At 36.3% G+C, this 26,690-nt stretch overlaps 2 long non-coding RNA genes across 3 annotated transcripts in view; one reads left to right on the top strand and one right to left on the bottom strand.

The window, feature by feature from the left end:
- LOC109436579 (uncharacterized) overlaps window positions 1-26,690 on the bottom strand; it is a 64,589-nt gene that overhangs the window by 3,880 nt on the left and 34,019 nt on the right. Inside the window, exons 2-5 of one of the 2 annotated variants that reach the window (XR_002136131.2) lie at window positions 12,132-12,222; window positions 11,154-11,232; window positions 9,995-10,336; window positions 564-672 (exon numbers count right to left, since the gene is read on the bottom strand). This is a non-coding gene — a long non-coding RNA (uncharacterized LOC109436579). Of the gene's footprint in view, window positions 1-563; window positions 673-8,933; window positions 10,337-11,153; window positions 11,233-12,131; window positions 12,223-26,690 lie in introns of those variants that run through there. The other variant, XR_012497399.1, reaches the window with a different exon arrangement.
- The window catches only part of LOC109436577 (uncharacterized), a 49,268-nt gene that overhangs the window by 1,198 nt on the left and 21,380 nt on the right, over window positions 1-26,690 (top strand). The gene's annotated exons all lie outside the window — the stretch shown is intronic.

Genomic DNA, 26,690 nt, shown 5'->3' with positions numbered 1-26,690 from the left:
AATTCTATTGAATTTCTTAATAGTTATTATCAATATGCTTTCAAAAATATTGGTAATAATTTACATTTTCATCATAGGTTTGATGACTCTTGTCTCACTGAAACTTAATTAGCATAGTATGTTGTCATTTTTGAACTGTCAATTTTGTTGTTATTTTATTTTGTAAAGATATAAGTTGGTGTTAGAAATTTATATCTTGTTTTGATTTTATATTAAATATTTTTTTACATTTAGCATCCATTTACATTTATTCCTTTGTGAATTGTGAATTAATGACCTTTAGATTTGGGGGTGTTTTTTTTTCTAACTAGGGAGAGGACTACACAAAGGCATGGACACCACTTGCAAGTCTGTCACATGAAGCCACTTGCAAGTCTGTCACAACCAGCTCAAATAAGTCTGAGACCCATTGAGACTTTAGTCTCATCTAGCTCAAGGGTATAAAAGCACTGAAATTTAAAAAGCCAAAAAGAAGGATTTTTTTAGAGAGTTGTCAAGGCACGTAGTGCTCCCATTTCTACCACCCCCATGGAGGTGGGCAGGGACAGAAAGTGTTTTCTTACCTTTGTCCAAGTGAGAGTGAGGGTTCCCTGAACACCACTCAGAGAGTTTGGCGTGTGTCCCCTGGAGTCTGACGAATACTGGTTATCAGAAGCTGAGCCTAGAAGCTGCCTGAGGAGACAAAAGACAGGGGAACACCATCATATTGACTTTACTACCTCCTTCTTGGCAGGAACAGTGTATCTCACTGATCAGATAGGGGTCACTGGGAGGTGTCCCGACTCCTCCCTAAGATGGCTGCTTAGAGAAGTGATGTGCAATTAATGGGAGGGGTGGGCTGAGCGATTAATTAGAAGTGTCTCACAAAGGAAAATTATGGTGCATGTTAAGAGCCTACCATATCAGAGCTCTCCAAAAGAAGCAATTAGCATTAGAACCAAAGAATCAGCACCCCTAGATGGCACCATCCATTGTCTCTTCTCCATCCCTCTCTTTAACACTGGAGGAACCAGAGCACGTAGTGAATCAAAGAACAGAGGAACAAGATCCCTAACAGCCAAGAAGCTGATGGTCTTCTTTACCCTGATTACTATAGCTATTTTTTGAGGGAGAAGGTACAATTTTAAATGAAACTTAGAGTTTTTATTTCATACTACACTGGACATTATAATCATGAAAATGAGAGTGTTCTTATCATTAAGTAACCAAAATGAATTTTTAAAAATCCAATGTAACCAGAAACTGACAAAACCTTCCCATGTTTTCATCTAAAGGATGGAAGAGAACTGGTCCACAAAGCCAGGGTCAAAGGTCAACAGTGAGGAAGAATAAAGTTATTTTCTGCCTATACTCTGTCAAGTTGAACTCAGTCAAACACCTGGTAGAATTATCTCTCCCCTTTTTAAAAAAAGTTCTTAGCTATTCTAATCTGTTTATCTTTCTAGACTAACTTTAAATTTCTTAGAAAATTTCTAATTAAGATTTTTATTGGAGTAGGCTTGGACTTTTAATTTGGAGAGAATTTACTTTTCTACAATTGACATGTTACCATCTAGAACATGGTACCTCTCCTTTTATTCAATTATTTTTGGATCCAGTAAAGTTTAATAACAGTCATCCCTATTATGTCCCACACAATTACTGTTGACTTTAATTCCGTGAATTTTATGGCTTATTTTTATTGATGTTTCTGTTGTCATTACTAGGGATGCAATATTTTTTCATTCATGTCTTAAAACTGGCTATTGAGTTTTAAATTAAATATAGTAATTTGTATACTTAAATTTTAACCAACTACTTTACTAAATTTTTATTAATTTTAAGGATCCTTTAGTTGACTACCTTGCATTTCATGAGTTTGTAGTTAAACCATCTGTAAATAATGGTATGTATATCTCCTAATGTCATAACTTTTGTTTCTGTTTTATATTTTACTGCATTGTCAAAAAACCATGGAGAAAACATTATCAGTGCTGATATAGAGCAGGTAGTTCTTGTCCTTTGTTTTAACTGGGATTTTTGCTAGTGTTTCAACCTTGAGAATGATGTTGGCTATTGTCTTTAGAAAGATGTCCTTTGTGTGTTAAGAAAGTAAAATGTTATTCCTAGTTTTATAAAAATTACGGTATCTAAATCTTTTTGTTAAAGGCCTTCAGTTAAAGATGTTTGAAGGCCTCCAGGGAAAGACATTCCAATACCCAAAATAGCAACTGTTTCAAGTGTTTAAACATTTTGGTTAATGCATAATTTAAACTTTATATTGTAAATTCAGTCAATATGCTTATGTTTTGCCTGAAATAAAGATACAAAACATTGTCAGCTCTTATAGATTTTAAAAACTCATATAGAACTAATAAATTGACCAACAGGACTCCTAATCACTACAGTTGTATATGTGTTCAATTTTTCTGAATAGGAGAAATGATAGATTATTTTTAATTCTGTAATCATAATAATAATAGCAGCTAACATTTTCAGTACTTGTGAGCATTTAGAAAAGAGTAAGCTATTAGGTAAAGCAATTTAGTAGACACAACATAGTCAGGGGGATATGAAATACAGAATGGAGAATATAATAAAAAATGTTGTAAAGATTATGCAAGGTGCCAGATGGGAATGGATTTATCAAGGGGATCACTTCATAGACTGTGTAGATGCTTGACGAATGTGCTATACACCTGAAGCTGCAGTAGAATAATACTGTATGTCAACTATAAAATATATATATGTATATATATATATATATATATATATATATATATATATATACACATATATATTTGTTTATATATATATATATATATATATATATATATATATAGTGACAGGAGGTGGAGTAGAGCATAAGGAAGATAGTCAGTGGTACTGTAACAGTTATATAAGGTGTCAGAGGGGTAGTAGCTTGTGAAGGGTGTAAATGTCTAACTATTGCTTTGTACACCTGAACTATTGCTTTGTACACCTGAAACTAATAAAAAATAAATAAATAAAAGAAGAAGCTATCAGCATGAGCCAATATATGCTGTAGAATAACACATATCAACTTAAGCAACCTATTTTTAATAAAATTATTACATTTATAATAGTGGAATTGTTATAAATAGGGGAATTCAGTAGACAGAGTGATCCTGAATTTCATGAATTCATTTATTTAGTAAGCCTTCTCATGATGTCCTTCTAGGTGAGGTGGTGAAATATGAATTGTAGTGTAGATTTGCAGCTATTTGAATAGTGCTGAATAGTGCATCTGAATGGTGCTGAAGGTGTAGGAAGCATGCGTGCCAAACTCCAAAGTGTCACAAAGCTACAAAAGAGAAGAAATCAAATAGCCAATAAAAACAGTCAAAATTCTAAATGATCCTAGTATCTTGAAACATAAGGTAGAAATCTAAAAAAAACAACAAAAAAGAAAACAAACAAATAAACCCTTAAGAAAATGAGTGAAGTCTTACGTAAACCTATGTATAAATATAGGATGAGGTGACTGGCTTGGCAGCTGTTCATATCAACAACAAACATTTCTAAATGCTGTCAAATATGAGACTGCCAGTCAATGTTAAAGCGGCTTTATATGGTTGGCTCCCAGGAAGCAAACACGGAGTTTAGAAGACCACATGTTTATCAGGATTGCCCTTGGAATCAACACCTATGGAAAGGTGGGGAAGGAAGCAGGAACAGGCAAAAGGGAAAAGTGGAACTGATGCTGTCCCAGTGACTGCCTTGACCAAACTCATGGAGCATTTTAGAACTAGAACGACTCTTCAAAAGTGTCCCAAGTTGGGCTCAAATTGTCCAGCCTTTATACTCCCATATTAATCAGTCATTGGATGTGAGCTGCCCAGGGAAAGGGCATGACCTTGGATGAGGCAGCTTTCCACAGCTGGGGCAATCCCTGAAGGGGCTGACAGCTGAAGACTATCTACGGACAGCACTGCCAGCAGCTGGGTCAACAAATCCTTCAGGGAAGGGTTTCTGGGCCGCGTATCACAGTGTCCACCACAGTGGGACACCCCAGTGCCTGTTCCAAGCCCATAGAAATGCTGAGGAGAATATATTATTTTAAATGTTTTTAATACATGGTTAACCATAAAAAAGCAAGAAAGTGTGCCAAAAGTGAAGAAGGAACTGACAGGCAAAGCATAAGAACCAGATATATGCCTTCGGGAAATATGGTTTTAAGCTCCTTGAAGAGAAAATTAAAGCTTTAGGCTCTATTCACAGTCATCCACTGGAAACAAGAACTGCTGGCTCATGCCTTGAATGTGTGGTACAAATATCCTCAAGATGAAAGAACCCTATAATGAGACATTAACATAAAAATTGGTTTAAGAATGGTTCTATACGCAGAGCCTCAGAAACACCCAGCTGATATTCCCACCCTCAGTGCAGTTGAGGCTCCTGTGGTGAGCAATGCCAGCCAGAGATGAACTATCATGCACGATGAGGATGATACAGGTGAGAACTTTCAAATGCTAGTCTACAAACTTAGAGCATTCTGAAAGAGACTTCCAGATAAATATGTTTAAATAGAGAAATAAAGGAAGGAACAAAATACCAAAAGCAAATTGATTAGGAAAAATAATAAATAGACATTCTAGAAGTGAAATACACAGACATTGAAATTAAAAAAAAAAAAACACAAAAAACAAAGAAACAAACAAAAACATTAGCAGATGACCCACTCAACAAGTTAAAGAAAAAAAGAATTAAAGTGGTAAATTGATATGCATAAATTTTTGGAATGCAGCCCAGAAAAGTAAGAAAATGGAAGATATTGAAAGTGTCTACTATGTTCAAGGAATCATGTAAGATGCTGAAAAACTCTTTTCATTCCTTAAATATTTATTGAATACCTACTATCTACCAGGTATTGTGCTGAACATGGGGAACACAATAAATAGTGAACAAGAAAGAGTAACATTTGCTCAGGAGATTTATGTTGCTTTCACCAAAAAGTGATTCACACTTTTCTAACCCATTATACCTACAAAATTAAGTGAATAAACTAAATGATAAAAAATAAAAAGAGCTATTTGATAATGTAGTCCTGGGCTATGTCAAGCTGATGAGGACAAATGTGTCCTCACTAAGTTTTTACTGAATAACCATATCTGGAATAATGTGATCCTTTTTGGATACCACAATTTAAAATTTGATGTTAACAAATTAATCTAGACTAAGAAGACAAAAATGTAGAATAGCCTAAAACATATGTCATTTAAGAAATAGTTGGAGGGTTCTCTAGCCAGGGAGGAAGAAAATAAATAGGGACAAAAATTCCAATACTTTCCAACTCTAAATTATTATGATTCAGCTTAAGGCTTCCATGGCAGAAATTAACTGTCTCTTTCTTCCCTCTAGTTACACAGCTAAACTTCCCAGTTTTTCTTCTAGTCAAGTGAGGTCATACTGCTGAGTTCTAGCCAATAACATAGGGTAAGAATGCTGTGGGCCATTTCTAAGCCTGAGTCATAAAGAGCCTTACACATGCTTCTGTACTCTTTTGCTATCTGTGGACTTGGTGAAGAACACAGTGACCTTGGAAACCAGTGTTCAAGGTAGTAAAATCACAAGATGGAAGGAGTCCTGATCTCCAAGTCACTACATGGAAGAAAGCATCTACCATTTGTCCACATTTATTTTGGACTTTACATGATTGACAAATACACTGTTATCCTATTTGAGCAATTAAATTTTGCTTTTATTTATTTAATAATAGCTAACATTGCCTTAATATGATTTCTTTAAACAGTGTTCCCCATTCCAGTATCCTTCTAGCTTCCTTGAGTCATTCTAATGGAATTCTACTTACCACTATGGCCCCTAGGGAGATAGTTTTGCAGGGAGAAAGCTTTGTCCCTACCTTGAATTCTTTTTGTCACAGAGGTTGGTATATCTTCTTGTTACTAGCCCAACTTCTCTCAAAGTGAAGGCATTTCTGAATTATTTTCTTCCAGAAATTAATCTAGATATCTGCTCCTCAACCAAACTGAGTTACCTGAAGGCTGAGATTATTTCATACTCATGTTTATGACCTCAAGACCTATCACAGTTTATTGAATGAATCAATAAACAAACAATAGAGAAGAGTTACAAATGTGAAGCTGGGCCTCTGTGATCTCTTTGGTTCTTAATGAGAAAACCAAACAGAGTGATATGTAACAAAAAGAACATAGACAGCTATATATGCAAACTTATATATAAAATTATTTCAGTGAAGGTTACACACATCTACGTATAGGATTGTATGTAGAGCAAAACAGGTTTATTTCAAATCAGTTATTTCTGTATGTAAAACCAACAGCTTCTTTTTTTGTTCTCTCTACAAGATCAAGGAAACCTGAATGTGTAGCTATTTTTAACACATACACAGGGCTCCCCCAAGCAAATGGTTTCTCACTAAATTAGTAAATGAGTAATGGTAACGAGATTATTCTGGGAATAACACATGTCAGAAAATCATAGTGATCATGAACATAAAACAAGCAACCGAGTCTTTTAGGAACTCTTTATCTTCTATTACACAAATGCATCTGTCCTGCTCAAGGCCAAATAGCTAATAGATCCCTGATTTTTATGAGCAGAAGTAAAAATGTAGACAATGCTCAAGGGCAATGCATTTTTACTTTTCTCTGGGATCTGCACTGGAATCAGGAATAAGAGAATGAGAATACAGTCTTCCTTGTTATTTTGAGAGACAAAGATAAAAAGCCAGTGCTTGTTAAAGAAAAAAAAAAATGTAATCATGGTGTACCTCAATCGATGCTCTAGAAACCTAACCCTCCTTGGCCTTGGGCCCCTCTCTTCTTGCAAGTATCATAATGTGCAGTAGCTATACACTTCCATGTCTGCCTTCCTCTTACATAGGATTTCTAAGGATGGGAATCATTGTTTACCACACATTTGGTCCCAGGCACCTGGCACAATATGAGGCTTTAGTAAATGTTTATCAAATGCATTGCAAGTATTGGATTTTCTTAAAATCATCAAACTAATTGTGATGAATTCTCCCGATTACGAGTAGACTTGGAAGAAGAGAACACAAAAACCATCAATAGCCACACACCCTTTTTTTGGACTAGAATGTAAGTTTCATAAAAACAGGACTATTGTCTTTTTGGGGACAGAGTCCCAGAGAGCAGTTTCCAGGCTCTCAGCCTCATGTGGAAAGGTGCTGGCTCAGTTACTAGATGGCTATCAGCTGTAATCAGATGGCCATCTGCTATGGCTGGGCGGCCATCAGCTATTACCGGTTAGCAATTAACCACTAATATAATTGCTATGGCTACACTAGGGGGTTGGTTGGTTGGCCGAGAAGTGGACTGTAGATTGGGGCTAGCAAGTGCGGTTAGCAAGCGTGGATGGCGGGTGGTGGATCATGTTGATCCTACTTCCTGTGTCTCACCCGGCCGCCAGAGAGACTGGGGTGCAGGAAGACCCCTCGTTGGGGTACTGGTGGATGTTTGCTTGTGTGTCTTGACCAGCCGCCAGCGAGAATATAGTGGTATGACTCCCCTATCCATGGCTCCGTGGGTGTTCCTTTTAGGCCTCACCGTGTCCTGTGCTCTTGTGTGAGGAGAGGGAGCTGAGACCCTGCATGACAGTCTAATTCATGGCAGTTACCCTGGCATACACTCAATAAACACTTCTAAGTAGATGTATGACCTCCCTCACATAATCCTTTGAGCAAATTTCATTCAATAACAGTCTTATCATGATAAACCCTTGACATTATCACTTCCCCAGTTCCCTTTGTATGCTCACAACTTGACCACTAGCTTCCCACATTCATTTTCTATTGATGCAACAATTACTGCAAATTCAGCTGCTGAAAAGAATACCCGCTTATTTAACTCACAAGGCTGTAGGGCAGAAGTAAGTTGGCTCAGAGCCTCTATTGAAATCACTATGTCAGCCAGGCTGGGCTCTTGTCTGGAGCTCTGGGGAAGAATTCACTTCCAGGCTCATTTAGTTTGTTGGCAGGATTCAGTTCTACATTGGGGTAGGACTGGGTCCTTATTTCTTTGTTGGCCATTGACCAGGGCTCACACTCAGATTCTGAATCCACCCCCATTCTCTGGCTCACGATCTCCTTTATCTTCGAAGCCAGCCATGATGAGCTGAGTCCTTCTCCCACCTTGATTATCGTTGGTCTTCCCTTCTGCCTTGTGTCCCTTGCCTTCTTCTTTAACCACATCTCTGCTTTGTTCTTCTGCTTCCAAACATTTATGTGATTACAGTGGTCTATCTGGATGACCCCAGATGATCTCCCTGTCTTAGTCCATTTGGGTGGCTGTAACAAAACTACCATAGACTGAGTGGCTTAAACAACAATTTTCTTCTCCCAGCTCTGGAAGCTGAAGAGTTCAAGATCAAGGTGCTGGGAGATTCCATGTCTGGGGAGAACCTGCTTTCTGCTTCATAGACAGCAGTCTTCTCACTGTGTCCCCACATGGCAAAAGGGGCAAGAGAGTTGCAGAGCTCCCATCCTCATGATCTCGTTATCTCCCAAAGGCCCTGCCTCCTAATTCCATCACATTGGGCATCAACATATACAGTTTATGGAACACAGGTATTCAATTCACAACCTTCCCTATTTTAAGGTCAGCTGATTAGGAACTTTGATTCTATCTACAAAAATCCCTTCGCAGCAGTACTGAGATTAATGTTTGATAGAATAACTAGGGAATGGGAATTTGGGGGAACATCTTTGGAACTCTACCACACTCAGAGTGAGCAAACAAAAGAGAATGCCCAAAATGGAAGCCAGTCTTTATGTAAGCTTATCTCAGAAGCGACATCTCATTGTCATATTCTATTTGTTAGAAGCAAGTAAATAAGCTCAGTTCTCATTCAAGGGGAGGGGAGTACACAAGGCCATGAACACCAGGAGGCAGGAATTATTGGGAATCATACAGGCTGCTTACCACAGATAGGAAAAGTAATTATATTTTATTGTATGGCTCTGCTGTTAAAAGCATTTATACAATCACAATTATGTAAATACTAAACATTGATCCAAATAAAATTACCATAACATTACACTGAGAGGAAAAGGTAATAGAATAGATATAGGTATTTGATGGGAGAAGAGGGAAGAAAGCTAAATCCTCATAGTCCTTTGTGAGGAATCAATGTAAATATCTAAAAATGGAAAATCAAGAAGCAGCAATAAGTATGTTATTTAGAGACATGAAGATAAAATGTCAAATAATCTGGTAAAAGAGGTTAAAGTGCTTCTGGGATAGAGAAAGAAGGGGATGAGTACTCATGGGGGGGGTGTTTCTATAACAAACCTTATAGATTTTTGTCTCTTTAAACTGTGTATGCATATAACTTTCATTAAAATAATGGGGGGAAAGCAACAAAAGAGAATCAAACAGAGTTTTTCCACAAAAAAATTATTAAATTATTGGCAGTTAGTGAAAACAATGTATGCATTTCTAGCTGAGATGGAAAAATTTTCACCCCCAAAATGCTAAACAGAATGCAGAAAAGGAAGAGAGACTGTATCCAGTTCAGTGGAAAAACAGCTATCTGACCAGCTGCACATTTAAGCCAGCCTGACCTACCCTTTAGGCCTGTGACAAGTGGCCAACAAGGTCAGCCCAGAATATGCCTATATTTGCAGTCACCTTTGTTTTCTAATCTGGCTCAGCTACTGGTTTTATTTATAGATATCAGCCCAGCTTCCAGCCTGGGATTATTTTTTAATGTTAATTTCACAGCTTTTGGTTATTTGAGAGACCCTTAATTCTTTCCTAGGCCAAGTTCACTTCCACTGTAGGACTTTGCTGTTCTTTGCAGTAATGCACTATGGCTGCATCGTCTTCTGGCTGCCTCCTTGCCATTCATGTCTTATTCAAATATTTCCTTCTCAAAGGCTTTCCCTGACCACCCAAACTAAAGGTACACTCTTCCACAGCCTCCATCACTGTTTTTCACATCACCCAATCCTGTTTTATTCATAGCATTTGTCAGAATGTGAAATTACCTTGTTCATTTATTTTTGCCTTCTTCATTTTATTCACCATGGTATCACTGAAGCCTACCACACGTGCCTGGCATACATTACTTACTCATTAAATAACTATTGAATAGAAAAATGGATTGAGAAGTGTATTAATCAGCTTTTACTGCAATAATGCTATATAACAAATCATCTTAAAACTTGATATCTTAAAAGAGAAAGCATGTCTTTCTTGCCCATGGATCTGTGGGTCAGGTTGAGTTTAACTGATCTTGAATGAGCTCAGCTGGGCTGTGGCTTGTGTTCAGTTCTGCACCATGTGTTTCCTTATTCTTTTTGGTCTAGACAGCTTCTTTCAGAAGATCACTGGAAAACAAGAAGGCAAGCAAAATCATGTCTTGCTTCTTAAAGCTTTGGTTGCAACTGGTACACTGATACTTCTGCACATATTGTACCAGCCACAGCAAGTCACATGACCATCCCAGCATCAATGAGGTGGGAAAGTATACTCTGACCACATATACAGATAGAAATGTCCATATCGTTGCTTCTGATTAAATATTAAGTTCGCACAGAATGTTAAATCTATAAAGAATTTTATCTTGTCCAACTACTTCATTTTGCATGATGAGAAAACAGACCCAGAGAAATGAAAGCGAGAGAACATTACATAGTTATATAGCAAAGGGGTGGACATATAACCCTGTTAAAGGGAGTGAAGAATTAAGATCAATAATTCAATCTGAATGAATGAATGAATGAATACAAGAATGGACTGAACTGAGGGAAAGAAGCCAGTACAGAGAGAAACTGCAGATGCAAGAGAAAAGGCAAGGTCATGGGAAAGATAGGGGTTGATGAGCTCAAATGCATTGGGGCAAGGTGGGCCTTGGAAAGAAAGATGGATCCTGCTCAAAAGGTGGAAAGAATGGGTGGTATTCAAGTATAGACATATTTCTAGGTTGTAAGGAAGGAAAAATAAAAGTTGGAAGAGTTCAGGTCTGTGAGATAGAGAAACAATTGATTAACTTACCCCACAATAACATGCCTAACAATAACACATTCAGGTATAATGTAACTGGCGATGCGTTTCCAGACCCCCAAAACCCCAACCAGCTAACTGCTCCAATTAGTAACATTGCAAGAGGGTGTTACTCTCTGTACAGCACCAAAGTGTACTCACCACAAAGTCAGGGAGTCGCTGCATCATTCCACTGGCATGACCTCAGTTTTCTCAGTGAAGGAGGTGTGAGAGTCATTAGCTGAAAGGAAAGGCAACAAAGGTTGTATAGGTGACTTGGGGTAAATAATTAAGGTTTAGAGTAATATCTAAGGGAAATAAGAAAAAAGTGACCAAAAGCACCTAAAGAATTGACCACCAACAGAGGGCTGGCTGCACTGAGATTAGGCCATGAGCGGGAAGCATTACCCATCCACATGGTTAGTTGCTTTCCTCTAGCACTACTCCATTCAGCCATTTATCGAATGCTTATTGAACATCAAGAGTAAATTCCTAGTTCCAAGCAGATTATAGGCTGGTCAATACATAGGCAAAACGAGGTAATGACTAGAGAAAAGAACACTGTTATAATCAGAATTTAAAACTAAAGCATGGATTCATGCAAATGTAACCTTTCCATCTCATCTGCCTGTATCAAATGTCACTGTAATTTAATTTTCTAATAAATTACTGACATACACAGTGCTTAAATGCAAAGTTTAATGAAGTCGATAAAATATGGGCATAGCAGAAGAATGTAAATTCCATTCCTGTCCTTTACTACCTAAGTGAGAAATAAATGTCATTTACCTTGAGATAATATTTTCACAAAAGCACTAAGGAGTTTCAGCTCTAATATTCCAAAAGCATCACTGCTTACTACTTTTTTTTATGATGACACTTAATTAAAAACAAATATATAAACATCCACATCATTGCTGCTGATTAAATATTTAAGTATGAGTGTCACAGAATGATAAAACTGTGAAGAACTTTGCCTGGTCCAACTGCCTCATTTACTGATGAGAAAAAAAGACATAAGGAAATGAAGTAAATTACTTTGTAGAGGGCACACAACAAATTAGTGGGAGAGCAGAAATAAGTCTCAAATCTTCTGATTTCTACCCCCGAGTCATTCGACTGCACCAGCTGTTTCCTTACCTGTGCTTGGCCCCGTCTTGTCATGCAGGAGTCCCACAGACCCTCTGGGCGCCAACAGAAAAGCAGGGTGTCTGCCACTCAAAGATGCTTTCTGGCAAACAGAAAGTATACCAGCTAAAACCGCGAATGTACCGTCATTGTGAGGGAGCGCAAAGTATCATTTGCTTTATTTTGGAAAGTTTATGGCGTCATTTGGTGCTTGCCAGAAAGAATATTACCATGTACCCCATCTTCCTTGACTGGGATGTGAACTGGTGAAGGGATGCTAATGGGCTCTTTAACTATTTGCTTCCCGTCCTCTATAAGACTTCTGTCCACTCAGCTGTTATATTAAATAATCCCAGACTGAGTAGCTTCTAAACAACAGAAATTTATTTCTCACAGTCCTGGAGGCCAGGAAGTCCAGGATCATGGTGTGAGAAGATCTGCTGTTTGGTGAGGGCCCGCTTTCTGTGTCCTCACATCACGGAAGGGGAGCAAGCAAGCTCTCTGGGGTGTCTCTTATAAGGCACTAATTCTACCCTCATGACTTAACTGCCTTCCAAGGGCCCCACCCCTAACACCATCATACTGGGCGCTAGGATTTCAACATAGGAATTTTGAGAGGACACAAATATTCAAACCATAGCTCTTCCCCAAAGACATTACACTGTGGACTCACAGTGATATTGAATTTCTGACATTTCGGACTGCTTTATCCCCCTGATTTCTATCCGCACATCCAATATTCCCTGTTAAAGCTTCTAGGAAGGCTCAGAGAACAGTATCTCCTTATGTCTCAGCTAGTTCCCTCTTGTAATGCCTGGATAACAAATCTCTCATTAGCTTGAATTCTAATGCTGCCATGATTCAACTGTCTTGCTCAAGTGAAGTCTGCCTTTATTTCTAGATAATTATCAGCATAACTATACTAGAGTCCTCTTTATTGTACCAAAATAGGAAGAACAGGCCTTTTAAAAAGGCATAATTCAATGCAGAAGTAAAAACTGTCACTGAGCGATGCCTCTGAGTTTGATAAAGCATTGCAACCCTTAGAGGATTAGGGAGAGCCACAAGGGGGGAGCCAGACCAATTTGTTAAGGTTTGTAGCAGCAATGAAGATGTACATATTTTTGTATGTACAGTTCATTTTAGTTCTACCTTAACTATTGTAACAGGTAATATTTGGGGCACTTACGAAATGCATGGCATTTTGCAAACACTTTGCATACGTTAATTCATTTATTCCTTCCACAAACTAGGAACTAGTGTTTATTATCCCCACTGACAGCTCAGGAATCTGATGGGTGGAGGCAAAGCCACTGGCTCGGGTCACAGAGGCGCTGATGACCCACCCAGTTCTGCAGGCCTCCAAAGCCTATTTCCTTAACCATTTAGCTATTCTGCCAGCCCAATAGGTTTCTTCCCCCAGTTCAAATCACCCCATCAAATGTGATCTGAAAGAAAAGTTTCTGGTCACTCAGGGCCACAATCCATGAAAATGTATTTATAATTCAGGAAGAGGAGTGGGGAGGGCATTCTCTACTAACCACAGTAAGCAACCTGTTCAGTCCCCAAAGTGTGAAACTTGATTTTCTTTTTTATCTGGCTTTTATGTTCAAGGGAATGTAAATGTCAGAAATCAAGCATTCCCTCTGGATGGTGGAGTAATAAATAACTTTCATGCCATTTTGCACAGATGCTGTGACTAAATTGAGACTAAGAAAGATATAGACAACTATAGCAACAAAATGATGATGAATCTATTTTTAAGAGCAACCATTAAATTAGAAAGATTTGTCAAATTTAAAAATAACTTAGGAGGAAATTATTTGGGCACCAATTCTAAGAAATTCAAAGGAGATTCAGAGCTAAATGAGCAATCTAATCAGTTTAGAAAGGGTAGAGATCATTACTTACTAGTTTTAAACAAAATTCTCAATGTTTTAATGCATAAAGGAAAATTTTATACCTTGAAAGATTTAAAATATTACTGGGAATAGGAGAAACTATTTCTGAAATAATAAAAAATTTATACTCCAAATAAAATGTAATATAAAGAATAATATCACTTAAGAATAATATCACTTATGTGTCTTTCGGGAAATTCATACTTAAAACTGAGATACAAGTATTTATCCTAAAGTGATTCAGTTTTATAATTTAGCAAACCTTTTAACCCCTCCAACACAGTAATACCACTCCTGGGTATTTATCCTAAAATAAATAATGCAAAAATGTCAATAACAACAAATGTTCAATGAAGTATTACCTTGTAATAACGATATATTGGAAATGGAACCAAAACAAAGGAAACTAATAATTTACTGAGTAACAATTATTTGTTAGGCATTATTTGGTTACTTTACTATGTTATATTTAACAGTAATAATCTAGATATTATTTTCCTAATGAGGAAATGAGCTCAAAGAGGTTAAATTACCTTGAAAAATTAAACTTCTGATTAATGAAATAGCGAAGTATATTCTAAATAACAGTGAATAGAAGAATAATTAACTAATTATGTACATCAATTTAATATTTTCCATATAGCCATTCAACTAATAGTTCTCAAAAGCATAAAGCAGAGTGGAAAATGTATAAGAATTAATATTTAAATACAGACACACACACACACAATTGCCTCTATGTTATAATTAAACACATAAAATTATATTTGCAAATGGGCAATGAATAGAACATTTAGCCAATACAGTAGAATATTTGTTAGGGTAGTGGTGTTGTGAATGATTTTCCTTAATTTTAACTTTTCTGCTGTTCATTCATTCATTCATTCATTCATTCATTCATTCAAGATTTACTTATTGAATTACCTACATGAATGAGCGAAATACAGCCCCTGTCCTCATAGAGACTACATTCTAGTAGGGGAGACAAATAACAAATATATTACATGAAATCAATTAGTAATAAATGTTGTGAAGAAAATGAAGCAGGGTATGAGGATCGGGAGTGGTAGTGTACTCCTTTAGAACAGTGGTCAAGGAAGGCCTCCTTTATGAGATGACATTTGCACAATGAAGTGAGAGGGAGTAACCATACGGAGATATGGAAGAGCACTACAGGCAAGGGAAATAGAATGTGCCAAGGTCCTGAGGCTGAAATGTCCCAAGGCAGATATTTTAAAGATGCAGGGCAAAGTTCATGTAGTAATGTTAAGTAGAAATACTATAAGAAAAAAAGGCTACAAAATTATGCATATAACCAACAATTATGTAAAATGCACAAAAAAGACATTAAAGTAAAATGGACAACAACATGTTAATGGTGAGTTATTTTGGTGTAATTGTAGCGAATTATTACTGTGTTTTGTACACATGAAACTAATAAAAAATATAATAGAACTTTTAAAAAATATATACATGAAATTTATATAACTTTACAAATGTGATTTTTAAGAATCAAAATTTTGCGATATTACTACTACTAATAAAGAAAATAGCTGATTATACTAAAAAAAAATGTAGCTTTTAAGGACAAGACTTCCACTAACCAGACTGCCTGGGTTCAAATCTCAGTTCTGTGACCTCAGGGAATTTACATGGTTTCCCTGTGCCTTATCTACAAGTTGCGATAATAATAATAGTAGTACCACAGGTATAAGGAGACATATGGTAGGCAGAATAATGTGCCTATACCTTTTGTGTTCTAATCCCTAGAAATTGTATGTTACCTTATATAGCAAAGAGAAATTAAGTTTCAGATGGAATTAGGGTTGCTAATCAGCTGACCTTAAAATAGGGAGAGTATGTGGATTTTCTAGCTGGGCCCAAGATAATCACAAGGGTCCTTACAACTGGAAGAGAGATGTAGATTAGTGGAGTTAGAGAAAGAGATGTGACAATGACAGCAGTGTCAGGGACATGATATGTTGCTGGCTTTAAAGGTGGAGGAAGGGGCCATGAGCCAAGGAATGTGGGTGGCTTCCAGAAGATTGAAAAGGAAAGGAAACATTCTTTCCTAGAGCCTCCAGAAAAAAAAAAGAAAAGAAAAAAAAATGCAGACCTGCTGACAACTTCACTTTAGCCCAGTGAGGCTATGTTGAACTTGTGAACTACAGAACTAATAATAAATTTGTGTTGTTTGAAGTCCACTAAATTTGTGGTAATTTATTACAGCAGCAATAGAAAGGTAATACAATAAGACCAAGTTAGTTTTTATGAGTAAAATATTTAGAATAATACTTGACCCATGATGAGCACTCTATAAGCTGTTATAATATTTTAGGTGGTGTTTTCTACCACATTTTCTAATAAATAATGAGTATGTACAGTAGTGGCCACTTAGCTACGGTTTCACTTTCCACAGTTTCATTACCATTGTTGCTCAATGATCCAGGATCGCTGGAAGCAGATGACCCTCCCTCCAGCGTATTCAGGTCAATAGTAGCTTACCACACACATCACAGTGCCTCACTTCATCTCATCCCATAGTCATTGTATCACCTCACATCATCACAAGAAGGGTAAATACAGTACAGTAAGATATTTTGAGAGAAAGACCACATTCACATAACTTTTACTGCAGTATATTATAATTGTTCTATTTTATTAGTTATTGTTGTTAATCTCTTATTATGCCTAATTTATAAATTAAACTTTATCATAGGTATGTACGTATAAGGAAAAACATCGTATACGAAGTTCGGACAATTAAGTCCGTGAAGTTTCCACAGTGAAAGTGCATAGTGGAAATTTCACGAACTCAATTATCCGGCCTTTGTATATAGGGTTCAATACTATCTGCAGTTTCAGGCATCCACTGGGGGTCTTGGAACACATCTCCTACAGGTAAGGGAGACTACTGTATCGGCTGTATTGGTTAAATATTTGCCTTAAAAATAAGTGGGAAAAGACTACTTAAAAGGAGGAAATGCTGTCATTCTTAGTACTAATTAATACATGAAAAGGAAATTTTTAATTTCAGGAGAACAAAATTAATTCAAACATAAAATAAGAATAAGGAAACAAAAACAATATCTTCCCTGAATTAAAAAGACCTTTTATTTGACATGTTCTTCACTTGTTAACAAAATACTGACACGTGATGTGGGCTGGAGCAGATTAAAAGATGTTTTATTTTGGATGTGTGATTTATAGACTATAACAAAAACCACGAATCCACCTAGAATCCAGACACAGGTTAATAATCTAAGGCATGGAGTCCAGTAAGTTCCTTTACAGACAAGGATCATAAAAACTTGGAATTTCACGCCTAGTAAAAGCCTCTAGGAATTTGTGAATTTCATTTTCATTCCAAGAGAAAAGTGAGAAATCAAACTGTAGCAAGTCAACTGAGAGCACTCCCTTCCCTTAATTCTTGGCTCATTCAGGTCTCCAGGGCACTCAAAAATTTCAATTCCATCCAAACACTTAGCAAGCACCTCCCATACCCCTCCCATACTCATATGTATGGCCAGATCCTATATTAAGCAGCATTGAATTTAAATACGGACAGTACATAATCTGTAACTTTTACAGTTGAAAAAAGTACAGCTTCATTATTTTAAAAAGTTGGGACATTTAATGCTCAAGCTCAATTTTTTATTCAAAAACATTTCTTGAATGTCCTTCTGAATATATTTAGATATTATGAAATACTTTCAAAGAGACTACATTGCTTCTCAAATAATTTGTAGGAAAGAAACAGGAAAGTTTGTAGCTTTTCTCCTTTACTACTTTGGGATTACTTTCAGATACCTCATCATTTAGATGTTTAGCAAAGCAGTCAGAATATTGACGTTTTCCTTCAGAATTATATAACAAGGTGTTTATCAAAATGTTAGATTTTTAAGACAGTATTTTTTCTTTTTAATTTAATTTTATTCTTACTCATTAAAATAATGTACACAAAAGCAGATACCTGCCCCATCTGTCTTCTTTCCCAATTCCAACTCCCCAGAAATAACCACTTTCAATATTTTTGATTGTTTATTTAACTGTTAATATAGCTTATTTCATATTCATAAATAACATGTTTATATTTCTCTTTTATGATTTTTTTTAAATTTAAGTCTTATTTATTGGTTCCTACTATGTAAATGAGAGTTTAGCTCTCATAGCCAGCCCCCTCACCCTATCACGCAGAAACACATTAACTCACCTTTACCTATGTTTCTGAAATAGCTGTATCAGCCTTTTTGGTTTAATCAAGGTTTATTGTTTACATTTTATGACTATGTAAACATAATGCAGAGTAGATCCATATAGTATACTATGATTTCTTTCCTTTCTCCTGTTATATTTTGCTCCCTGGAATTAATAATTTCCTCATTTAATCCAATTGTTTGGTTTATTATGTAATTGTCACAAATTTATTCCCCAACTCTTTGTCAGAGCTGCACTCCAGCACAACAGGACACCCATCAGTTTTGCCTCTTTTTCCTTGCAGACATCCCCACTGGAGCCCTCTGTCCTGCTGTGAACTGGACTGGTTGCCTCAGAGGTCTCCCACACATCAATTGTCCTAAGACTTTTCATTCTGGGAAGTGCCATCACCTCATCTCTATGTTGTAAACCTTGTTTCCAGGACACTTTGCCTTTTCATCTCTTGGGTTATGTCCTATCATTAAGGACACACATCTTCAGGAGCTTCCTTGAAAAGGATGCTTGGGACCTAGAATTTTCAAGAACTTTCAGGTTCAAAAATGTCTTCCTTCTACCTCAAAGTTGGTTGTTAGCTTGGCAGCATCTAGAATTCTGTTCTGTAATTCCACTGCCTCTAGCCTCCCATTTTGTTTTCAGGAGTCTAATCTCACTGTTTCCCAACCATTTATTTGTAACCTATTTCCACCCCTCCCTGGAGGCTTTTAGAATTTTCTTTAATATTTTTAGGATGATGTGCCATGTTCTGGTTTTGCTTTTTGTTTTTCATCACCCAATTTGCTGGCCAATCATTCAAACTTTTCTCTAGACCTATAGTTTGGGAAATATTTTTAGATTACGTCTTTAAGAATTTTTTTTCTTTACTTTCTGTGGTTTCTCTTTTTTTGAATTTCAATTACTCAGACCTCCAGGAACTCCTCAACTGATGCTTTAGTTCCCTTGTTTTATATCACCACTTTTGGGAGATATATTTTGAAATATTTTCTTAACTTTATTTTCCAAGTCTTCCACTGAATTTTTAATTTCTGCTATCACATTTTAATATCCAAGAGCTTTCTTTTTAAAGCAATCTATTCTTTTCAATAGACCCATTTTTCTCTCACATATTTCTGAGAATATTAAAAGACTCAATCATTTTTTTCTGTTTTCTCCATCCAATGTTGAGTCTTTTTTCTAAATCTGGTGATTCGTGGGTACCTTATTAGAAATTAAATACCTCAGTGTGGGACTTGTTGACTGGTGGGTTTCCCTGCAAGATGGTCTAGGGACACAATTGAGGTTTTGAAGATTCACTAAAGTAGTCTCTGTAGTACTTTACTATCAGGCAATTTATGTTTCCCAAATAAGAATATTCCAGTCTCGTGTCTTAAGAATAAGAAGCTGTTTACAAGCTTTACTGTTAGCGTTCAAGAAGCTGAGTAGGAGCTGGGTATGTAGATCTCTACCTGACATCCTCTGTTTAAAGTGCCTCTATCTTACCCTCAGTTGTGTATGGCCTCTCTAATTTGAAAGTCTGGGTGATTCATCCTCTCTAGACAGTAAAGCCCAAACTATTGGCCAGAGGGGCAGTGGACATGAAGAAGAAGATAAGGAGGCCTAACTGCTCATATAAATAAAAATTTTCATACAATCCATCTGATTTAGCCCCATTCTCCACATCCCACTTTTCCAGATACCTGTGGTCCAAAATTCCTGAGCCTCTCTCAAGTTCTGTAGGATGAATCAGTTTCCTCTTTATTGGCTCTTTACAATACAAGCAGGTATTTCAGATCTTTCAAGTCAGTTAAATCTGGTATTTTGAGTTCCTCCAAATTCCTGTTTTCAAAATTTTTTAAATGACTTACCTGATGTACATTTATGCCTTTATGTCCTTGCAAATTTATGCCTTTTGAACTAATCAGAGACAGTTTTGGAAACATGGAGGAAAAACAGAGGGTTGCTGGAGGGGCGGGGGGGTGGGGATAAGGGGAAGGTGAGAGGTTTTGAAAAATAGTCGGTAACAACAAGATGGTCATGGGGGTTTAAAAATTAATTTGGGGAATGTACAGAGGGATAGTGGATGGGGGGAGGGGGATTCACACAGTGTGACGGATATAAATGATAAACGTCTAAGTTTTGCTTTGTCTTGTGCACCTGAAACTAATAAATAAATAAATAAATAAATAATAAAAAAATAAAATCATCAACACAGGAAAAAAAAATTTTCTTTATGATCATTCTAGTGACATTTTATAGGGAGGAAGCAGAGGTAAATGTGTGTTTATTCTGCCATGTTTATCTGAAGCAATCTTTCTTTATAAAATAATTCAATATTCTCTTTTATTAATTATTTATTTTCTTCAGTTATAGTGACATTCATGTTACTTTATATTAGTTTCAGATATACAGCATAGTGGTTAAACATTTATATAATTTATGCAGTGATCCTCCCAATTACTTTAGTACCCACCTGACACCATAGATAGTTATTGCAACATCATTGACTATATTCTTTATGCTGTACTTTACATCCCCATGACTATTTTGTAACTTCCAATTTGTACTTCTTAATCCCTTCACCTTTTTCACCCAGCTCCCCAACCCCCTTTCCCTCTGGCAACCATCAGTTTCTTCTCTGTATCTATGAGTCTGTTGGTGTTTTATTTTTTTCTTTATTTTGTTCTTTAGATTCCACATGTAAGTCAGATCATATGGTATCTGTCTGTTTTATTTACATAATACCCTGTAGATCCATCTATGTTGTCCCAAATGGTAAAATCTTATTCTTTTTCATGACGGAGTGATTTTCCATTGTACATATGCACCACTTCTTCTTTATCCAATAGTCTATTGATGGGTACTTGGTTTGATTCCATATCTTCACTATTGTAAATAGTGCTGCAACATAGGGGTGTGTATATCTTTTTGAATTAGTATTTTGGATTTCTTCAGATAAATACTCAGAAGTGGAATTGTTGAGTATAGGTAGTTATATTTTCAATTTTTTGAAGAACCTCCAAACCATTTTCCACTGGCTGCACCAATTTGTAATCCCATCAAGCATGTATCAGGGTTCCCTTTTCTCCACATCCTCACCAACATTTGTTGTTTGTTGATTTATTCTGACAGGTAGAAGGTGATAACTCTTTGTGGGTTTTTTTTTGGTTTTTTTTTAAACATTGTTTTTATTTATTTATTTATTTATTTATTTAAATTTTTATTTATTTATTTATTTAATTAGTTTCAGGTGCACAAGACAAAGCAAAACTTAGACGTTTATCATTTATATCCCTCACACTGTGTGAACCCCCCTCCCCCCATCCACTATCCCTCTGTACATTCCCAAAACCTCTCACCTTCCCCTTATCCCCACCCCCCCGCCCCTCTAGCAACCCTCTGTTTTTCCTCCATGGTTCCAAAACTGTTTCTGATTAGTTCATTCACTTATTCTTTTCTTTAGATTCCGCATATAAGTGAGATCATATGGTATTTGTCTTTCTCTTTCTGACTTATTTCACTTAACATAATGTTCTCTAGGTCCATCCATGTTGTTGCAAATGGTAAGATTTCTTTCTTCTTTATGGCTGTGTAATACTCCATTGTATAAATGTACCACAGTTTCTTAATCCAGTCATCTACTGATGGGCATTTCGGTTGTTTCCAGGTCTTGGCTATTGTATATAGTGCTGCAATAAACATAGGAGTGCATAAAGATTTTTGAATTGGAGTTTTGGATTTCTCCGGATAGATACCTAGGAGTGGTTTTAATTTGCATTTCTCCCATGATTAATGATGTCGAGCATGTTTTCACATGCTATCGGCCATCTGCATGTCCTTTTTGGAGAAATGTCTACTCAGGTCCTCTGCCCATTTTTTAATAGGATTGTTTGGGTTTGTTTTTGGTTTTGGTGTTAAATTTTATGAGTTTTTAATACATTTTAGATATTAACCCCTTATCAGATGTATCATTGGTAAATATCTTCTCCCATTCAGTAGGCTGACTTTTTATTTTGTTGGTGGTTTCCTTTGCTGTGCAAAAACTTTTTAGGTTGATTTAGCCCCACCTATTTATTTTTTCCTTTTGTTTCCCTTGCCTGAGGAATTGGGTCAGGAAAAAAAAACAAAAAACATAACTAAGAGCAGTGTCAGAGAGTATACTACGTTTTCTTCTAGGAGTTTTATTTTATGATTTGGGTCTTATATTTTAATCTTTACCCATTTTGACTTACTCTTGTATATGGTGTAAGAATGTGGTCTATTTTCATTTTTTTTGCATATGTCTGTCTAGTTTTCCCAACACTACTCACTGAATACACCATCTGTACTTCACTATATGTTCTTGCCTCCTTTGTCATAAATTAAATGACCCTATAAGCATGAGTTTATTTCTGGGCTCTCCATTCTGTTCCATTGAACTATATGTCTGTTTTTATGCCAGTACCATGCTGTTTTTATAAGATTTTTATTTAAAAATTATAGCTAACATACAACATTATATCGGTTTCAGGTATACACCATAGTTATTCAAAACTTATATATCTATAAAGAAGTGATCACCGTGGTAAGTCCACCAACCTTCTGATACCGTACCATGCTATCACAATCTTGTTAATTATATTCCCTATGCTGTACATTATATACCCATGACTTATTTGTTTTATACCTGGTAATTTGGACCTCTTATTGCCCTTCACCTTCTCCCCACCTTTTTAAATTTTTCAATTACAGTTGACAGTCAATATTGTTTGATATTAAATTTAGACATACAACATAGTGTTTAGACATTTATGTAATTTAAGAAGTGATCCCCCTGACTAGTCTAGTACCCATCTGGCACTATACATAGTTATTACCATATTATTGACTATATTCCCTATGCTTTACTATAGATCTCATGACTATTTTGTAACTAAAATATGTACTTCTTAATCCCTTTACCTTTTCCACCCTGTCCCCAAACCCCCTCCCATCTATCACCCTGATAAATCTAGTACCCATCTGACACCATACATAGTTATTACAGTGTTCTTGATTTTATTCCTTATGCTGTACCTTACACCCCCATGACTGCTTTGTAACAATCAATTTGTATTTCTTAATCCCTTCCCTTTTTCACCTACTCACCCGCTTCTCATTTGACAACTACCAAAATGTTTTCTGTATCTGTGACTTTGTTTCTGGTTTGTTTGCTTGTTTGTTTGTTCTTTAGATTTCACATATAGGCAAAATCACATTGCATCTGCATTTCTCTGTCTGACATTCTACTCAGCACAATTCCCCCCAGGTCTATCCATGCCACCACAGATGGCAAGAACCCATTCCCTCCCATGGCAGAGCAATATTCCATTGTATACATGTACTACCTCCTCTTTATCCATTCGTCCATTGACGGACACCCAAGTTGTTTCCACATCTTGACTATTGTGAATAATGCTGCAATGAACATAAGGATGGACATATCCCCTGGAGTAGCATTTCTGGTTTCTTCAGATGAATACCCAGAAGTGGGATACTGGGTCCTTCTTTGTCTCTTGCTATAGCCTTTGTTTTAAAGTCTATTCTGTCTGGTAAAAGTATTGTCACCCCTGATTTTGTTTGTTTGTTTCCATTTTCATGAAATATCTTTTCCTATTCCTTTACTTTCAGTTTGTGTGTGTCTTTCAATCTGAAATGATTCTCTTGTAGGCAGCATATGTAAGATATTGCTACCCCATCTTCTTTTTTTCTCATTTCCATTTTCATGAAATAACTTTTTCCATCCCTTTACTTTCAGTCTATGTGTATCTTTCAATCTGAAATGAGTCTATTGTAGGCAGTATATGTAAAGGTTTTGTTTTCTTATCCATTCAGCCATCTTATGTTTTTTATTGGAACATTTAATCCATTTACATTGAAAGTAATTGTTGATAGATGTGTAGTTATTGCCATTTTATTATTCACAATTTTGATTTTTTTTTTTTTTTTTTTGTCCTCTAGAAGTCCCTCTGACATTCCTTGTAGTACTGGTTTGGTGATAATGAACTCCTTTAGCTTTTTCTTGTCTGGGAAACTCCTTATCTGCCCTTAGATTTTAAATGATTGCCTTGCTGGGTAGAGTAATCTTGGTTGTAGGCCCCTGCTTTTCATCATTTTTAGTATTTTATGCCAATCCCTTCGGGCCTGCAAAGTTTCTGCTGAGAAATCAGCTGATAGTATTATGAGAGCTCCTTTGTAAGCAACTAGTTATCTTTATCTTGCTACTTTTAGGATTTCACAGCTAGATGTTGTGGGGGCTCCTTTTCCCAGCACCAGTACTCCAGGCTGGGGACCCTGGTGTGCAGCTGGGTTCCCTTGCTGGCCCCTGGGTTTGGGATCTCCATGGTGAGATATCCCTCCCAATTCTCTATCGCCACATGCAGGTGTGAGGCTGGCTTATTTTGCATCTCCACCCCTCCTACCAGTCTTGATGTGGCTTCTTCTTTGTATCCTGAATTATAAAACTTCTGTTCCGCTGAACTCCAGATGGTACTCCAGGTTAAGCATTCTATAATTTAATTGTAAGTTTAATGTGTTCATGAGATGAGGCAAGCACAGCATTTATCTACTTCGCCATTTTGGATCCTCCCCTTCAATATTCTTTATAATTTTCATGATTTTATTTTGAGATTTTATAAGTATGAAGCAGTTTCTTATAGAAATGTTTGTAATTGCAAGTGGGGCATTCTTAAACACCTGGCTTCTTATTTTTTCAGTACGTAGTAATTAGAAGCACAGAAAATTGAAATTAATAGACCTGGAATAAAGTCATGGCTCACTTACTTACTGTTTGTGGCATCGTAGGCAAGTTATTTGACTCCTCTAGGTTTTACCTACATTTTCTATAGAATGTTAGTAATAATGGTACCTATTTCATAGTAAGGAATAAATAAGATAATTCATATGTGGCATTAATTTCAAAGGGTGTAGAGGATGTTCAATGTTCATAGATCGTTTGATAGACCATCCTGGGAATTTGGGTTTTATCCTGAGGTCAACAAATTCTTTTCCAGCAGGATGTTATAAAGATCACATTTGTGTTTTTAAAAGATCATTCTGGGTTGTGGCACAGAGGAAAGATATAAGAGCAGGCTTCCAAGAAGAGATAAAAATTTGCTTTATTATCTCATTCTCAAGAAAGAAACTATAGGAAATAAAGTAATAAAATCAATAATATTAATAGATGAATTACAAAGACATTGGAAAGGTAAATTTGAAAGAACTTGATGTCCCACTACATATTGAGGGAAAAAGTGTCAAGTTTGGAAAACTAGGTGAATAGTGGGGAAGTGAGATGACAGGCAGGTTTAGGAGGGAAGATTTCGACTTTAGAATCATCATGTTTGAGGGGCCACAGAGACATTTAAATGACCATGTCCACTAGGTAGTTAGATATTTAGGTCTGTAGATCACAAGAAAGATCTAGGATATGGCTATCAAACTATATTCTAAAACTGATTCAAGTAATAGAGGTGCTGAAAATCTTGGTATTCTTTCTGGAATACCATGAAATAGCAATAAAAAATAATAATAAGCCTACCCATAATAAAGAGTTTTAAGAATTAAATAGATTGATGCTTATATGATATCAAACAAGTAGTATCATACACAAAAGATGCACATGAAAGAAAAATGCATTAGTCTACCCATGGCTTCATTTTTGTCATGAACTCTGGGAAAAGTCCAACACTGTCTGATTTTTAACAACCATTGCATGAGCTCATATAAGACCATTATACTAAAAGTATTGGAATGTAATAATGTAATATAGACAAACTTCCCTTTAATTTTTTTAAAGCTTCTTTTTAAGGTAAACAGATGTTAAGAGTGCCTGTTCCTGTTTTCAAATGACTAAAGATAACATCTTACCTTATGAACAACTAAAAAAACAAAAAATTCTTCACTGGATTTGTTGATCTCAGTGGTCTATACTTAGTAATTCTAAAAGCATCCAACCCAACTAATACCTCTTTTGAACTCTGGTTTCAAGATTTAAAACCAGGAAAAGGACCTGAATAGTCATTCTTCCAACAAAGACATACAAATGGTCAATGGGTACATAAAAAAGTGCTCAACATCACTAATCATCACGGAAATACAAACCAAAACCACATGAGATATCATCTCACATCTGTTAGGATGGCTATTATGAAAAAGACAAGAGATAACAAGTGTTGGCAAGGATGTGGACAAAAGGGAACCCTTGTACAGTGTTGGTGGCAATGTAAATTGGTACAGCCACTATAGAAAACATATGGCAGTTCCTCATAAAATTAAATACTGAACTACCATTTTGATCCAGAAATTCCAGTCTTATGTATATATCCAAAGGATTTGAACTCAGAATGTCAGAGAGATATCTACATGCCTGTGTTCACTGTAGCATTATTCACAATAGCCAAATTATGGAAACAACCTAAATATCCTTCAATGGATGAATGAATTAAAAAATATGGTACAT

Source organism: Rhinolophus sinicus, linkage group LG06 (genome assembly GCF_036562045.2).
Source record: "Rhinolophus sinicus isolate RSC01 linkage group LG06, ASM3656204v1, whole genome shotgun sequence".
Classification (NCBI taxonomy): domain Eukaryota; kingdom Metazoa; phylum Chordata; class Mammalia; order Chiroptera; family Rhinolophidae; genus Rhinolophus; species Rhinolophus sinicus.
The sequence above is the reverse complement of the archived record's forward strand: the minus strand, read 5'-3'. Positions and strand labels throughout refer to the sequence as shown.